The following is an 11,744-nucleotide window of genomic DNA, read 5'->3' as shown; positions in this document are numbered from 1 at the left end:
GGTCAGTTTTCGTCGGTGCACCGGGTATGGCCATGCCCGGTGTCGGTAGGTCAGGTTAGTAGCAGGTGCCTCGAGGCCGGCGGTAAGAACGCCAGTGTTAGCGTCGCTTCTTTAGAGGGAGTCGGTGGTTGGCATGAGGTCGCCATCAGTCATGGTGCCCAGCGGCTGAGGGTCATTCGGCGGTGAATGGTGGTGGGACTCACTTGTCTGCACCCACTGGCATCCCTGCTGTTCTCCCCAGCCGTCCCTCGTGTTCTTCCAAGACAGGCAGCAGAGTTTGGTGTCATGGCTCTTCGATGGCTTTTCGATGCTAAAAATAACTCTTCGATGGCTTAGGTACAGCTATGTAAACCAGTACCAATTCCCACAAACAGCCAGGGTTGATCCCAAGTAATAACTACGACCATCTTACTGCATCTGTGGATGCCCTTAAAAATCCCTAATATAAGGAAGAGTGAGAACTCTCGTCGGCAATAATAACGATTTGGGACTTAATGATATTGCTACCTAATTAGTTGTTTTACTTTAAATAAATGTGTTAGGAGGGGCTTAATTAGGTTTCAGCAGCACCAAATGAAACTTTTTATACTAGAAACTACACGTTTTGACCATTTGTTGTATAGATCGCAGTGTAGCTCACCTACGTTTGAGTGACATTAGCACGCCAGAAGGGAAGTAGCTAATGAATCACGTTTGAAAGTGGCGCAAGGATCAACTCCTCAAATTAAAGTTACCACTACTTTTCTACATTGGTGCATGATTCTGTGCAATTGTTTGAAGCAAACAAGTTCTACAATGCCCTGTTTGCTTGTGGAACCGGAGCTTTGTTGCAGTGTTTATGCTTAGTCAGTATATTGTCGCCTTTCTAGCTAGAATAAACGTACCTGACTGAAGGGAAGCGCTTCTTGTGCCGATGGGAAGCTGTAGAGATACACTGCTGACTTCACTGTAGAAACTTGTGTGATAAAGATGTGTACAATGAGGGCTGCAGAGAAAATCAAGGTATTTTTTTTCATTTTAAGGTTGATCATATTTTGCAGGGCACTGAGCTAGGGCGTCCCTTTATACAAAAACACAGAGACAAATAGATAAAAAATGTACACAAAGGAATGAAGCGTTTGAAATGTCAAAGATCTCATCTGTGGCCATTATTCACGAGTGGTAAAAACATACATGACGACTTAAAAGCCGCCCTCAGAAGCATTTTATTCGATGACAACAAGACTATGAGTAACCCTATACATAGCTTGCACGTGACGTCACTCTCGAGCGCTCGCGCGGTGGTAGCCATATTGGTGCAGTGGTGCCGGCGTTGCGGCGTGAGCAGTTCGGGGAGCGCACGCGTTTGCTGCTGAGCTTATCGCTTTTCGCGCTTTTCCTGTGGCATGCCGCTGGTAGCGAGCAAAAAACCTTTAAACGCGACCTACCGCTCGGACCTTACGGGGCCTGCACGCGTGCGGTATGCGGAAAAGGTGCCGCTGTGCGACAACGAGGACCCATTCATGCTACGACCGGGCATGGACACGGCCGGCGATGTGGACTTGTTTCCGGAGATAAGTTACGGCGACATCCTCAACTACCTCGTGTTTTCTGCCAAATTCCTCACACCAGAAGAGATTAAGGCATTCAAGTCTACTGAAGCACATAATTACTTCACGAGCGGGTGGGTGAAGTCCCTGTCGGCTAAACAGCTACAAAACGACAAAGTGCTTCTGCTTGGAGAGGTAAGGAGCCGGGATCTTTTTTACTATTTCGTCGGTTCGGAAATCTTGCACGGACTTCTCGAAATAAAAAAATCACGCCATATCCACGGAATGAATGATGATAAGTGGGGCGAAGCTCGAGAGGGGGAGATCATCGGTAACCGTAACTCTCCCGTGAAAGTTCGCCCATTACATCATTAAGAAAGACGTAAGACTGTGTGCGTACATTGTAAAAATCAACTTTTATTTTCGGAGTCAATGCTCCCAGGCCCAGACCTGGTGAAAGACCCCGCGCCATCGAGGACTACCCCGCACCTCAAGCACAATTTGTCACGCAGGATGGGACACAACGGTAAAGAAAGAACTTTTATTTAGGGCGAACTTGTGCCCGAACAAGACGAGAGGAAGCGAGCAAAGGTCCTTGCGTCTCGTTCGATCTCCGAGAACGACTGCCTGCGTTCGTGGCGTGATCTCTTGCGTGATCTCCCCCTCGCAGTGGACGTGCGCTCGCGCCTCCGTTGGCGAACACAGACAAGCTCGCGCTCCCGGTGCCGAGTTTGCGCTGCCGGTTGCAGCCGGTTCTTGCCCGTGCAACGCGGCCCACTTTGCGACATATCCGAAAGCATGCGGCGGTCACGTACCACGAGACACAAGGGATGGACAGACCCATGACTTAAGGAGCTTCGCCCCTAAAACGGTCGCCCTAGAACCGGTTACGTCGCGGTCGCGCTGTTTCCCGTTGCGTTTTGAGACACGATCAACAGTGACGAGCGCTCACGCAGAGATGTGGGCAAGAAAAACTTGTGCATTGCATTTTTTTCTCTCGCAGGTGAACCATTCGCAAAGGTTGCGGACCCAGCCTGTGCATGTGTGGATTTTGCGCCAGAAAAGCGGGGTCGTGCTCACTGCTCATTGCACCTTATGGCTGGAGCAGGTGAGGCCTGTTCTCAGGTTGGAGCCTGCCTGTATGCAGTTGAAACAGGTGTGAAGATGAAAAACGCTACAAGAAGGGAAAACTGGACGACGTCATTACCAGCAGCAGTTCAGCAGTGAACGAATAAAAAAAACGAATGGACATCCCACCAGCAACCCAAGAGGAGCTTGGCGACCAGTACAGAGCATTTCAGAGCACAGGTGTCCCGCCTGCAGTATTTTCTGTGCTTCCAGAGTATTGCGAAAGCTTTCAGGAGCCTGTAAAAACACAGCCTGCCCACTTGAGGAAGCTGTATCTCGAAGAGAACTTGGAAGACAACCTCGAAACGCTTTTGAAGAAGGCTGACGACTTTGTTGCCACTTTTTCTATCAGGGACGACACAGTGAAGACAGTTGAGGCTGCAACAAGGCAACAAATTAACTCGCTAGACTTGTTCCTTTACTGTGCTGGCAGAGTGAATGCGTCAGTGATGAAAAGTGTGTGCCACACGAGTGTGCAGAGTCCTAGCTGATCACTGGTAAAATCGACTTGCTACCCTAAAAAAAATTCCCTCAGAGTTCCTGCCGTAATGTGGAGCTTAGAACATGAGCAAGATGCTTTCGAGGCTTACGAATCCAAAGAAGCTATAAAGCACCAGAACTTTGAGTGCCACAGGTCTGGACTCCACCTGAGTGCTGCTTACCCGTTCATCGGCGTAACACCAGATGCCATCACCTCGTGCAGCTGCTGCGGGAGATATGTTGTGGAATTTAAGTGCCCATTTTTTGCTAAGAGATGCTCAAGATATCACCACCAGCATTTCATGTCTGAGTTACACTGGCGGAAAACTTCAGCTTTTGGACAATCATGCGTACTACTACCAAATTCAGACTCAGATGACAGTGTGCCTTGTTGACTTTTGCGACTTTGTGGTGTGGGGACCAAATGTGCTGCAAATCGAGAGAGTGAGACGCAATGATCAGTTTTGCAGAAACATTTTTTCTTCCGCAAGACAGTTTTTCCGGAACGTCATTCTGCCCGAGTTGCTCAGCCGATACTGCACGAGGGAAGACGGAAGTCGTGAAGAACAGCCAGCAGACACAGTAGAGTACTGCTTCTGTCGTGGACCGGACACAGGCAAAAAGGTAGCTTGCGACAACGAGGCGTGCAGCTACAAGTGGTTTCATTTCTCCTGTGTCGGAATGAAACGGGCACCAAAAGAGAAGAAATGGTTTTGTCCCGAGTGGAAATAAGACAAGGACTAATGTCAGGCTTCGACAGTTTATTTCACCACAGCTGCGCCTGCCAGTGTGAAGCAACAGACTATCATGATGAAATTTGCTAAAAGAGCACGCTAATGTTTCTTGTGACGGGAATGTAGAACGAGCTTGCAGTCTTAAAATAAAGGACCACGTGGAGCGACAGCGATAATTGTCGCTCAAGTGTAACTGAATGGATGCGGTGGGCTAAAACGAGCGACGAGCTGTTGCCGACACCCCTTCATACACTGACTTCTTTATTAAGCCCTCAGTGCCATGTTTCTTTCAAAACGAACACTCTGCACATGAACGCCAGACAACATTGATTACACGTAGCATCAGAATACAAAAATGTGTTGAAACTGCATTGTACAATAATTGTATTACTGCCAACCTACAAACAACACCGAAGTAATGAATCTCAAGAAGTCACATCACGTGCAGTGGCAAGGGCAGTTGCACAAATTTGTAAATTCAAAGAGTTGTAAATGTAATGCACGACACACAGAATATGGTACGCCTGAAGCACAGCAGCGCATAAGATCTAAACAAAAAGGTAAATGATCACCTTGCCACTTTAGAGTCGTTGGCTGGCAAAAGAGCCTTCTGCCGAGAATGCTTCTCTACACATTTCGAACAAAATAAAAAGCAGAAACAGAACTAAAAAATTCGAGCGTAAGCACAGTGGCACTGTAGAAATTCCAGTTTGTGTTGTAGTGTCACAACAAAGTACTGCAATAATAATATACAGACGAGGTTTCTGCAGCTGAAAACTAACTAGTGTCCAACTAATTTTCAAACGCACAATCACGTGGGATATATCTTCCTTTCTTTGACTTGAACCATAACTTTGCTGCTGTTTGAAATCATAGTCGGTACAACATGTTCCATTGCATTCAAATTATAAGTGAAATAACTGGAGTAAAAAAAGTTTCCATTGATTATGAGGTTTAACGAGCCGACGCTACGCAGGCGATAAGGCACACCATACTGGAGATCTCCGGATTAATTTTAACCACTTGGTGATCTCTAACGTGCGCCGAAATCTCGTACACACGGGTGTTTTCGCATAAAAAGAATGTTTCCAATCACAGCTGATGATCTAATGTCATTCGTCAATGGAAAGACTGTTTTAGTGATACTACTATTGAAGGGCACAGATTAGCAAGGGCACAGCAAAAAGTAACAATTTTGTCAAGTGGAGTCAAATTATCTCCAGGTCGGCAAACTACATAATCGATGGGCAGCGTTGCCTTCAGGATTACATACTTATTTATGATCAGCCCGATCACCCTCTCGACATCAATCCTGACATTGGCTAGTTTCCTGGTGCTTAGCACGTCTGCTGCCGACAGTTGCTTCTTGCCCTTGGTGAACGCTGGCACGTGAAGTTTCGCACAGTAGAAGCCCACACTTTCAGACACATTGAACCCTCGGTCTGCAAGAACTACGTCACCCGGAAGTAAGTTGTCCAAAAGACCGCACTGCTCTGTTATGTGTCTATCGCAAGCATGCCTTCCCCAGCCTTCAGAGATGAAGTTAACAATGCCTTGACGTGCAATGCCAATCAAATACTTTGCCGTATTGCTGCCTTTGTACTGAGACCATGTCTCACTTCGGGGCAAGTATGATGTAGGCCTTTCTATCTTTATCTCAAAACAGTCAATGATGACTGCAACATTTTCCCCCAAAAATCGTAGAAGGCTAGAGGCATTGTGCGTTGCAAAACACTTCTAGGCGGCCACAATATCTGAGACTTAAGGTGGCAGTAGGCAGCATGCAGCCATTTGTCGAATATGTGCGACACTGTGGCCGCTGACACGTTAAACCTAAAAGCAAGGTCAGTGATGTGCAAATGTAGCTTTAACTTCATCAAGAAAAGCTGGAACTCCTCAAACTTCAGCAAGCTGTTGTTAGCGTTATGCGACACAAACCACGCTACAACGTTGGACAGTGTGTAAAGGATCTGCAAATTCGCCATGCCGGTGTAGTACACAACTTTGGTGTCGCTACATTTCAGGGCATCTTCAGTCAGCTCCAGCAGCTTGTTTTCATTTCGCGCAGCGTAGAGGCGGTCGTTTAGGGATAAGCACTCCATCTCCATGGCTTCAATGTCCGTAATTGTCAGGTCTGTCTGGACTGCCATCCCTGGAGCAAAATTAAGTTGTTGCATGGATGATCAAGCAGCGCGAAAAATTCACTTGAGATGCAGAGAGGAGTTATTGGCGACGGGACTGGCAAATAAGCATGCGGAGATTCAACATCTGAGGTACTCCGCCGGATAAAAAAAAACTTTCTTTCCACTTTTGACACGCTCGGTTTCAAACCACGACGACGAAAGTAGAAAACACAGGATTAGCGCTAGTCCTGTGTTATCTAATTTTGTTCCGTTTTTATCGCGCTACTTAACCATGTTTCACAGTTCGAACCGAGAAGCCCACATTTACGTGTTGACGAAAAATGCTCACCTGTTTCGTCACTGTTCCCTACCCCAACTCCGTCTTCCGCTGGCGCCGGCGACGACAAAGAAACGGCAGCTGAGTCCGGATGCGTCGTCTGTGTTGTTGCCTTTGCCTCAGCTTTACGCTCGGCGTGAGCTGCACGGGCCTGGTTCCGTCGTCTTTTTGCGCGAGCGTGGCGTTCGGGATCGCCCTGTTTCGCGCTGTAGCCTAGTAACAACGTCGGGGCCCAGTCGGGGTCCGCCTTCTTTCACAGCTGTGACGGTCTGCCTACGGACGCAAGGGAATGTTTAAAAACGAGGTTCTCCGTAGTTCTTCCAAGTCTCACAGATAAATAATTATCGCGCACACGCCGATGGCTTACCTTTTACAAAGTGTGCGCCACAAACACGTGTACCAGTCCTCTTGGTGTTGAGATCGGCGCGGTTTATCCGCGCCAGCCACAGACTGCGTCGTTTCACACATAGCTCTTTTGTGCGGTCGCCCTGATGCTCGATTACCTTCGGAAGGCGAAAAAAGTTTTTGTTTGTTGATTTGGTCCAACATGTACGGTTCGAGCATCCAACAATTGCACAGATCACCATTGCAAAGTGCTGGCAGTGGACGCACGATCGCTACGGCTGACTGCCCCCCTGCACCGTCATGGCGGAATGGTACCCCAGGGTTCCTCGCCGTGACGTCAGTGCAAGCCATGTATACATGCACAAAAGAGCACATCGACAATTAGTGTGAACTACACTAATAGCACAACCTATTATCGCATGATCAGATAATTGCTGTATTGTTTACTGCAGTATTAACCTACTCCTAGTGTTACACTTACCACTAAAACATAAAATTTCCACTTTTCATTCTGGTTAATAGGTGTTCTTTATACAATTCCGGTGTTTCATGGGTATTTGTTGGTGCGGTTTCAGTGTATTACGTTCTACTAGGCTGTACACATAATGCTACAACCCTTTTTGGTATTAATTTTCAGCTCGTAGAATTAAAGCTCGTTCTATAGCGGCAAACAACAAATGCAATGGCAGCAGCTGAAGGTTGCGCAATGACTGCACACCCGCCCTAAAGCTTCCGTGCGTGTGGCGCGAGCAGAACGTACACAGATTAATTTGCGTGGACAATAAATTTCAGTGATTTGGTTAAACGTCTCCGTGCATACGCTTTAGGAGAAGCAGTCAAATGTGGTCCCATCAAGCGAAATCCTACACTCGTGTGCAGGAACGGTCAGCGCCCGCGACCACTTAACCCACCGGCGAAAACATTGCTGGCGTGGCTGAACGCTTGCCCTCTGTTCTTGCACACGAACCTGGCGAACAGGTTGCTCCATACTCAGCGGGGTTCGTGCTTTCCGGAATCACCGCTCAAGAACGCCTTACGTTGAGGGGCTTTATTCGCCCCGGCCACCAAAGCGGTTGCACACATTTGCACCTCCTTTCTACGTAACAATAATCAAGAGCCCATGACAAGCAAAATGACTACTCAGAAGCAAATGAACAATTACAGCAACTACTCTCATTGAAAAGATTGGCTATGGCAGACTGAACAAGCTTTTCTTTGTGATCCCTTTCTTTGGCTCGCACTAAGCAGTGAATGAAGCACTGTTGCGCGGGCATTCCATGCCACGCCGGCCTGCGAACGTCCAGCTGGCCCTCGCGACTACGTCACGCATGTATCTTACTTTGCACAAGTGCATGCTTGACAAGGTAGTACAAGTTGCCAGGACAGTTTCACATGTTCTGCAAGGCCGTCACTGCAGCATAACCAGCATAACCGTGGCCGTCACTGCAAGCTCTTACGGAACATGGTACACAAGACGCACCGGTTCTAAATGTCACTCACATGTGCGGGCGAGTAAAGAAAATTATTTTCACGGTAACCAGGCCAGAAACCACACCCAATTCTGGGCGACTTTCCCGTCCGCGACATTCCCGTGAGAACTGCGTGCGGGGCGAAGTAGATCGTATTTTCCTTGTGTATGCTGGTTACGGTCTCTTGTCACTCTAATGAACGCAAACACTGAGCGAGGCCGCTAGTTGTGGCCGGCTGTTTTGTCCCTTCGCAAGATTTTTGCCTACTTTTGAGTTTTCCCTAACACCGTGTTGATGTTAATCGTCGAAACCGGTGTCGCGGAAAGGGACGGAGAAAAGAGCCACACAGCCAGTCGCCCCATTCCTGGGGCGAACACGAGCCACTGCCACGAGCGCGAGGAGCGAAACTATGCCTGCGACCCCATGCCCGTGCGAGCCGCCTCTTTAATGTAATAGCCGATACACTACCCCCACCTCCAAACTGCGATGCTCGAGCAGCAAAAACCAACTGTTGGCGGTAGCCGATAACCGAAAAGGCGCTCACGTTTAGGAAACCTGGTGGTTGGGAGCAGCACTACGACGTTAACGTGGAGCACAGCGGCGACTGCGCAACAGTAAAAGGAAAAAAAACCTTGTAAAGTATGACAGAGACTTGAACAGCTGGTTCAGCACCCTGAGTTCACCCAAACAGTTCAGGTTGCCCAAGTTCAGGGCGCGAGACACAACTTTCGTCAGAATGTTGAGTCCTTTACAATGACGGCACTCGCGCAATGCCCAGGTCAGCAAAAGTGTGAGGACCACCACAAAGCATTTTAAGGTAGCTCACCAGTAGCGAGAAATGTAGCCATCATCACGAAGCAGTTGAGATGCACATCATTAGCATATCGCTGTCGTCCACCCAGCCGCGGATGATACACCACTGCCTAGCCACCCCCAGCACCAGGCACCCCAGAGCACGCGACTCGCCGTCATCTTGTGAGTAGCCTTCCCAAAGGGTACTTGCTGCGGCCAGCTTCCTTCACGGCTGTGGACACTTCGCACAACTCAAGAAACAAGTTGGTGTAGATGACGGCGTAGTCATGCTGGTCGGTAAGCACTGCATTCTGGTCGCGGTTGGCATGACGATGATGCTCGGTACGTTGCAAGCTGCATTCCTTCGACTAGCTGCCTCACGTCGGCTCCTGCTTTAATGAAAATTAGTGAGCGCCAATTAGCCATCAGCACGGTTTCGTTATTACCATCAAACGCAGTAAGGTACACGGACCACGCCGATACCGAATTTTGACCGGAGACCCGAGAATTCGGCAAGTTATCGCCGATTTTCTGATCCTGGCGTGGCCGCCCGACTAAGCCTTACCTAGGCTTAGCACGAGTACGGCCCCGATCCGCAGCGGCGACGGCCGCCCAGTCCCGCCTGTGAGCCCAAGGATGGACCCTGCAGCCGTTACGATGGACATGGACACCGGTGCTAATACGACTACCGAATCAACGACAACGGAGCAGCAGCTACGAGTGGACCGAAGCTCTGGACGAACGGCCGTCGCCGTTACCGGAGTCGAGCTCTCGTCTTCGGACGACGCCGGAGGGTGGACGGTCACCGGCAAGCAAGTACGACAACGGCTGTCAGCCAAAAACGACATCAGCGGTGAGTCGCCCCCACCATTGATTGTCAAGCCAGCGGTTCGGAATCGCTCAGCCTACGCGAAGGGGATAGCAACCCGTCTCGTTAAAGCGGCACGCATGCCACGCACGTTGCCGAGGGAAGACATTAAGATCGTGATGAGGCCACGTGGCGGCTTGAACGTCGCTTGGACTGAGGCATCAATATTAATGTCGGCGGTTCTAGGCGCTGTGGGAATGCCCAAAACGCAAACGCAAGGCGATATGGTCTGCACGAACGGGGCCCAAAATATCATAATCGTGGAACGGGCACGGCGGTACGACGGCGCTCGGAGCCTCCACGTAGGCGGTCAGAAGTACGAGATCAGTGAGTATCGCTCGGCTCCCAACGGAACGGCAAAGGGCATCATACGAGGCATTGCCGTCGACGATACGGCCGAAGAAATTGTCGCAAACATTGTGAACCCGGCCAATGCACTAGCGCTAGACGCACATCGCATTGGCCCCTCAACCACAATCATAGTCTTATTCGCGGGCCAGAGAGTCCCGAACTACGTCAAATACGGGTCGATACTCGTCAAGTGCAGCCTATACAGGCAACATTACGAAGTGTGTCGGCAATGCGGCAAAGTGGGCCACCGCACCGACGTGTGCCCGTTCCCCAATACAAAAGTATGTTTCGCCTGCGGAACACCAAACCCGGGCGTAAACCACGACAAAGACTGTGAGCCTAAATGTAAACTATGCGCGGCCCGCACCCCACGGGGGCGACGGGCTGCATGAACCGTTACAAGACCCTGTACGTCGTTACACGCCACGATGGCAGCGCCAGAACCAAGCGCAGCAACCGCCGCCTTTAGGCCTAGCGGAATACCCACAGCTGCAACCAAAGATATCGGGCGGCAAAGGGCGCAGCCGTTCCCGCTAACGCAGCGGCAGCCGCCGCCGCAGCAGCAGCCGGCGCCGGAGCGTGAGCCGAGGTCCGAGCCGTAAAGGGCACTCGTCGCGATGAAAGGAGCGCGTGGCGTGGGTAGACATTGTCAAGCCTCCTGCCGCCGCGACCGCCGTCGCCGCAGCTGACGTTGTTCCTCTCAAGCAAGCGCAAATGTCACAAGCCAAGCAGTCGCCACAAAACAGTGAAGTGCACGCGCTGTGCGTCGAGAACGAACGCCTCAAGCAGCGCATAGCCGAGCAAGATGCAACCATTGCTGAGATCAATGAGAAGCTTACGCGCCTCATCGATCTGCAGCAACGGCAGTCAGTGCGGTGAAGCGGATCGTCATCCGTCGAAACCGAAGAAGGCACACGCAACCAAGCATGCACGGTCCGCAAGCCCTGCGCCAAGCGCCGCGCTCCCGACTGGTCGGGTGAACGTGGAACCGACCTCGAAGAACGATTCGACCAGTTTGAAGCAGCCACAAACAGACGCCTCGCAGCACTGGAAGCGACCCAGGCCAATATCAACACGCGTCTCACGGCACTTGGCAGCCGTGCCAGACAATGCAGGCAGACATCAGGTCACTGCAGGCAGCCGCCCAGTCACTACAGACAACCGTCCAGTCAATGCAGGAAACCCTACTACAGATCCAAGCCACCATCGCTACCCTCTGCGCCGGTCCCCACAATCCATCATCTTCTGTGTAACGCCCAGTATGGCCAGACAACCACTGAATTCTCCACGTGACCTGATCTGGCATTGGAACTGCAACGGCTTTCACTTCAAGTGAGCAGTCTTACAACAGCCCATCCAACAAGCTCCACGACCACCTGATGTCATCCTTCTCCAGGAGACGCATAGCAAAGCACCTCCCACCATCCCTAGCTATCGATCACATGCCAGCCCGCCTAGCGCTCGCGCGGCTGGGAAAGGCATCAGCCAGGGGGTATGTACCTTCGTGCGCAAGGGAATCACCTTCGTAGAACATGCGCCCCTGAGCAAGAGTGCCATCGAACACTGCGTCGTTGAACTCGTTACCGGC

At 50.5% G+C, this 11,744-nt stretch overlaps 1 pseudogene; it reads right to left on the bottom strand.

The window, feature by feature from the left end:
* Nucleotides 1–2,612: 2,612 nt before the first annotated feature.
* LOC144143181 (uncharacterized) lies at nucleotides 2,613–6,918 on the bottom strand (annotated as a pseudogene).
* Nucleotides 6,919–11,744: the final 4,826 nt, after the last annotated feature.

This window comes from Haemaphysalis longicornis, unplaced genomic scaffold (assembly GCF_048455015.1).
Source record: "Haemaphysalis longicornis isolate Haplotype H1 unplaced genomic scaffold, Haemaphysalis longicornis Haplotype H1 scaffold_6, whole genome shotgun sequence".
Lineage (NCBI taxonomy): Eukaryota > Metazoa > Arthropoda > Arachnida > Ixodida > Ixodidae > Haemaphysalis > Haemaphysalis longicornis.
This window is presented reverse-complemented; position numbering and strand designations above follow the sequence as displayed.